This window comes from Palaemon carinicauda, chromosome 36, assembly GCF_036898095.1.
Source record: "Palaemon carinicauda isolate YSFRI2023 chromosome 36, ASM3689809v2, whole genome shotgun sequence".
NCBI lineage: Eukaryota > Metazoa > Arthropoda > Malacostraca > Decapoda > Palaemonidae > Palaemon > Palaemon carinicauda.
Window position 1 is genome coordinate 21,729,088 of NC_090760.1, and position 6,975 is coordinate 21,736,062.

A 6,975-nucleotide genomic window follows, 5' to 3' on the forward strand; every position below is an offset into this window, starting at 1 on the left:
TAAAGAGTATTCAATTAAAATCATAAAAATTGAATGTCAAAAGTTAAATAGTTTTCAGAAGACCTGCTTCTGAAAGAAATCTAAAAATGCCACTTGCATGGTAGGACACATCATTTCCAAGAATCTTGGCAAGGATGAACCTGCCAACTTCACCTCCAGCCTCAAACAAATATCTATTCCGCAAGTTGTTATAATTCGGCCATTCGGTCAACAAATGCCTTACTGTTAGAGGTACTAAACAGTTGTCACAATACGGTTGGTGTTGGCCCTTCAGCAGAAACTCATGTGTCAACCGAGTGTGACCAATACGGAGACGACAAAGAGACGTCTCCCATTTTCGGGGCATCATATTATACCTCCAAGGAGATATGTCATTTGTTACTTCCCTCATTTTATTGCCATCTTGACTATCCCATTGCTGTTGCCATTTATTGCAAACCAATTTCTTGATGTCAGGTAAGAAATCATTACAGGGAATGGGATACCTTCTTGGCAGCAACTCGGATGCAGCCTCCTTAGCCAGTGAATCTGCCTTCTCATTCCAGGACACACCTACATGTGCTGGAACCCAACAAAATTGAACTGTTATACCTCTCCGTCCAATAAGGAAAAGCCATTCTAAAATCTTTAAAACTAGAGGGTTATTAGAATTAAAAACTTCCATAGCTTGAAGGATACTCCTTGCATCACTAAAAATTGTAAAATTACCCTCCTTCTCCAACGCTATTTTCTCAATAGCGGTTAATATGCCATACAGTTCGGCAGTAAATATGGAAGCGGTCAGAGGAAGTGCACCTCTACAATTAAAACCATTACTATGTACTCCAAATCCAACGCCAGCATCAGATTTGGAGCCATCAGTATAGATAAAAGTTGATCCTCTATGTTCTTTAACATGTTCATTAAAAAGAGACCTGACTTCTAGGTCTGACATATTCTTCTTATCTCCAATAAAATATTTACAAAAAGATATCTCTGGTAACTTCCATGGAGGCGTTGATGATACCTAGAATGGAAGTACCTTATTTCTAATTATATCCAGACTATTTAATAATCGTTTCACCCGAAAGCCATAAGGTTGAGGAGATTTTGGGTGCAGCTCAAAGTATGATGCGTGTCTTACAAGGCTTGCAGTCTGAAAGGCTAGAGAGTTAGGGAGTCTTTGCAATCTAAACCAATACCGAAGAATGGAAGACATTCGGTAAAGGTATAGAGGTAACTCTCCAGCATCAACAAGGAGACTTGGGATAGGCGAGGTTTTAAAAGCTCCAGTAGACAATCTAATACCTGCATGATGTATCGAGTCTAATATTTTTAACCAGCTTGGGGTGGCTGAAGAATATACCTCACAACCATAACTAATTTTGGAAAAAATCAAGGCCTTGTATAATTTTAAAATAGTATTGCGGTCTGCCCCCCATGATGTATGGGACAATACTTTTAAGATATTCAGAGCTTCAACACATTTAGCTTTTAGCGCTTTTAGGTGAGAAACCCATGTAAGTCTACAGTCAAATATCAAACCTAAAAATTTGGTTTCCGATACACATGGAATCCGTTGACCTTTAATGTATATATCCGGGTCTGGATGTACTCCCCGGATACGACAAAAATGGACAATGGTAGTTTTACTTGTCGAGAACTTAAATCCATTCATGTCAGCCCACTGGATAATTTTATCAATAGAGAGTTGGATTTTTCTCTCAACCATTGCCATTCTAGTGCCAGCAAATGATATTGAGAGATCATCCACAAATAATGTTGAGAGAACATCCTGGGGAATGGCTGAGGATATCCCAATAATTGCAAGTGCAAAAAGGTTTACACTCAGCACACTACCCTGAGGAACTCCTTCCTGGCACTTACTCTCTGATAGAGTTTCCCCCACTCTCACTTGAAAAACTCTACGTGAAAGAAATGCCTGAATAAATAGTGGCAGCTCTCCTCTCAATCCCAATTCATGAATGGTTTTAAGAATACCATATCTCCATGTGGTATCATATGCTTTTTCAAGGTCAAAAAATACTGTAACATGGTGCTGTTTGGAAGCAAAGGCTTCACAAATAGAAGACTCAAGTCGTATCAACACATCAGTCGTTGAGTGCATTTTTCGGAATCCACATTGAATCGGTGATAAAATACCTTTCTTTTCAAGGTACCATATCAGCCTTGCATTGACCATCTTCTCCATGATTTTACATAAACAAGATGTCAATGCAATAGGACGATAGTTTGCTGCTAAAAACTTGTCTTTACCAGGTTTTAAAAAGGCTAAAATAATGGCTAGTTCCCAAACACTTGGGTAACTATGATCATGCCATATTCTATTAATAATGCTTAAAATAAATAGCTTTGTATTAAAATTTACATGTTTAATCATTGCATATGGAATTCCATCGGGTCCAGGGGCTGTATCGTTGCAATGAGCAAGTGCGGAATCAAATTCTCTTTCAGTGAAAGGAGAATTATACGACTCTTCCCTTCTTGTTGCAAAATTTAAAATTTTCTTTTCTTCAGTGCTCCTATACTGGTGACCAGGGGCTCCTTCACACTTGCTGGATACATTTGAAAAATGATTAGCCAGGGCATTGCTAACTTCATTTGCTTCAGTTACATACTGGCCATTCACCTTCAACACTGGTGGTGGGTTGGGGGTGAATTTGCCAGCTATCTTTTTTACTTTCCTCCACACAGAAGATGGTGGTGTTCTACTGTTAATGGAGGAAACATCCATGACTGGCGCCTTGCTTCTTTCATGGCACGACGGAACTGTGCTCTACATTTCTTGTACATAGTTAAATTCTCATCAGTTCTGCGTCTACGCAATCGTGTTAGAGATCTTCTTGTGGTTCTGTGGAGTGCAGTTAGTTCTGAAGACCACCACGGGACTGGTCGTCGTTTGAATAACCCTGTTGTTTTGGGAATTGAATTGACTCCTGCTGTATGAAGAGTTCCATTCAGTAGGTCTATGGCATCATCAACACTTTCAAACTGTTCTGCTCTCCCTTCGATTTCACTTAGCTCGGAAAATTTAACCCAGTCTGCCTTGTCTAGATTCCAACGTGGCGATCTTTGCCAAGGCGGACGCTTGTTGGAGTTTATAATGATTGGTGCATGATCACTAGTATGCCAATCATCTAATGTCCTCCAATCAAAATCAAGAAGGCAGTTAGAGCTTGCAATTGAAAGGTCAATGCATGACAAAGTACTTGTCTGAACATGGAAGTGTGTGGGCTCTCCTGTATTAAGGAGTCCCACATCCTCATTCTCCACAATTGATGAGATAATATTGCCCCTTGTGTTTGCTAAAATATCACCCCATAAAGGATGTCTACCATTCATATCTCCCAGTAAGAGAAAAGGTTGAGGGAGTTGTTGAATGACCTCTGCTAAATCATCATATAAAATATTATCATTTGGAGGTAAGTACAGAGAGCATATTGTATATTTTCTCCCTATATCAATTTGTACAACAACTGCCTGCAGGGTTGTACGTATAGACATGGGTATTTGGGGAACATCTCGACGAATGTACATGAGACTTCCGCCATGGCTCCCTGCTTGTTGATTATATAGTGTTCTATAGCTAACATACTCTCGAGGACTAGGAGTGTTAGAATCAAGCATACTTTCCTGTAGACATACAATTATGGGGGAATGCTCATGAATTAGGAGCTTAAGTTCTTCATATTTCGCCCTCAAACCCTGACAGTTCCATTGCAAAATGGAGGAGAAAACTATGGATTATTTCTGGAAGACATCTTGGATGAGGTCTTCCCATTAGCAGTTTTTAATTTAACATTATTACCAGTAGGTTTCTTCAGAGGTGGTCTTGTTATGTTGGGTTTAACGTTGGTGTTTTTCTTTGTATTCTTTTTATCTATTTGTTGAGGTGGATGGTGGACCTCAACTTGAATTTCTGATTTATTCAGTACATCTTCTGGTTCATTAGAAACATCAACAGACAAAACATCAAATTTATTTGATGTCACAACCTTAACGTTTCTAATGGAGGGTGGAGAGAGAGATGGAGGTCTCTCTCTTTCTGCGATTAATAGATGGTGGGATTCGAGGTTTTTGCACCTTTCCCACAACAGGTGCATCAGGTAAGTTAGTCTTAAGTGGAACCTCCATCAGATCAGGCAAGGACATGGCCTGAGAGGGGTTTGTATTACTTTTTGTAATGGCGGCTGAAGGCTGTACGGCAATGGGCAATGACCTAGTGTTAATACACCGTGGTAAAGCCTCAGGAGGTGATATGGTTACCTCGTTATTTGACATTTTGTCAGATAGTATACTTTTTTTTGAGCTATTGGCAGTGCTAGGTTGGTTTGATTTTAATGCCTTAGCATATGTATTTGATTTATTTAATAGTCTTTTGGCATGGGTCACACTTGTGTTCTAAGTTTGATTTGTTGAGGGCAGCTTCCTCCAACTTATATAGCTCACAGATCTTGTCTGTGGATTTGTGATTCGAGCTGCAATTTAAACACCTGACTCCAAGTGCACACTCTCCATGGTAAGATTTGGAGCAAATACCACACATCATCTCATTTTTGCAAACTTTGGACGGGTGCCCAAATTTAAAACAATTAAAGCATTGCAATGGCTTCTGCTTGAAGGGTCTTACTTTAATCCTTTCGTTTTCGATAATAATATGAAAAGGTACATCATCATCCTGGAACGTAAGGATTATCATTGATGTACCTGGGACTTTATGAACTTTCCAAACATTTAATGGACACATGGCCAGTATCTCCTCCTCTGTAAAATCATATAGATCTCTGTTAAAAACTACGCCCCTTCCGTAGCTAAAATTTAGGTGGGGTTTGACATCTAACTTAATGTCATCATTACTTATTTTCATATTGGACAATATTACCGACTGTGTACTGGATTTGGCAAGGATAAGGAAACTATTTTTTCCGAAACGAGATATATCGCCTGGTGCAATAGTTCCCACTTTTTTTCTGAATCAATTTGCATATTTTAAAATAATTCCCTGTAACCCCCTTTGATTCAGCTATAAGCCACATCGGTGGTTTTGGATTTCTCTTGGAGGGCATGACTAAATCTGCGTCTTTTTCCAACCAATCGGCAGGCCTGTACACATCTAAATCTTTTGGTACCTTATCGCAGAGAGCAGCCGCGACATTCAAGTTATTAATATTAATATTATTCAAATTACTTATTGCACTAAATGCTTCGTCATAACTACTATAAGATATCCATGCATCCATAGCATTCAAATGCTTTACATAGATCATCATAATTTGTTTCTATTGAAATTTGTGTAACATGGAGGATTCGAAGTTTCCTCGTGTTACCCAAATTACTAGATTTAGAAATATCAGTAGAATGGTCCTTTCCCGTTCCGAGGTCATCAACAGAGCTATCCCTTATCACATTAGCAGAGGTCGTCAACAGTGCCGGGGGAGAGTCAGTGTATCCAGGGGATGGGGGTTCGTTCCTTAAAGAATCCATTATACTAAAGAGAGAGAGAAAAGAGTTAGTTTGATGTACCTGCTCGAGAATGTTAGGCCATCACACGTCGGAAAGGAAATTTGCACTCTCCACTATCGGCACAATGAGAGTATACTTCCCAGATGGTCCACTCCATACCCTACCCGAAGGATAGCATCAAAATAGATATAGAGGCACAGGTGTAAGCTGAACCCGCCTGTTAGGACTGAGACCAAGAAATTATGGAATCATCCTCCCCATATCTATAATGACGGGCTTCCGGCCAAAAGCCGAGAGTCCTACCCCAAGCATTGGATCCCCCTGGATTCCGAAGACCCAACACTTGAGAATAGTTCCGCCAAAAAGGTCCAAACCATCTTCGGGATGGCTGAAATCATCCAATACTCTCACATATAGCTTTGAATGCAAACACCTCCCAACCGTGATACCTCCTCCCACTCATCAAAGCAGGCAGCAATAAAGGATGTATGAACATCCCCGCCGGGGCTATAATGGATGTAAAAACATCCAAGCCATAGGAGAAAAGAAAAAAAAATAATAATAAATATATATGTACTGTACATAATATATACACACTTATAATGAGGGAAATTTTTCTCAGAGTTTGGAAAGCAAGACTAAAGAAAGTTTGTGAAATTAGGATAAGGTTGAAGTAATATTGAGAAAAAGAAAAAGGTAAAAAGAGAGAAATTTAGATTCGAACTGGGGGAGCAATTTCCCCAAGTTCGAGAGCCCTCTTGCCCGTCACCAAGTTTCAGCACGGGAATGAAATGCCGTGCTGAAGCTCAATGACTTCATCAAGGCATTCTCTCATTAAGAGGGTGATAAATGGAAAGGGAATCCTTTTATTTAGTCTATTGATAGAATGTTTCAAGATATATTTTTATTGACATAAATCAATGATTCTTCACAAAGCTCCATATATACACACACACACACATCATATATATATATATATATATATATATATATATATATATATATATATATATATATATATATATATATATATATGATGTGTGTGTGTGAGTGTGCGTGTGAGTGTGCTCGCATGTTTAAGTGTGTGCATGAATGTGTCTTTAAAAGCATACGTATTTTGTTATGCCATATTAATCTTCGTGTTTACTTAAATCACAGATATCAAGGAAACTTCTGGTGGTAATATAGAGACTCTTATTCGCCATGAAACCCATCAAGACAACGTTTGTTGTCAACCCATCAAGACAACGTTTGTTGTCAACCCATCAAGACAACGTTTGTTGTCAACCCATCAAGACAACGTTTGTTGTCAACCCATCAAGACAACGTTTGTTGTCAACCCATCAAGACAACGTTTGTTGTCAACTTGACACTCGCTGTTAATCAGGAAGTAATACAAAATGATACGTGTTATTCATGTTATGATAGAACACATTGGCAGCCACTTCTTGTCATAACAAAGGAGGTAAATATTATGGAATTCTGGTTATATCTACTGCCATAAACAGCTGG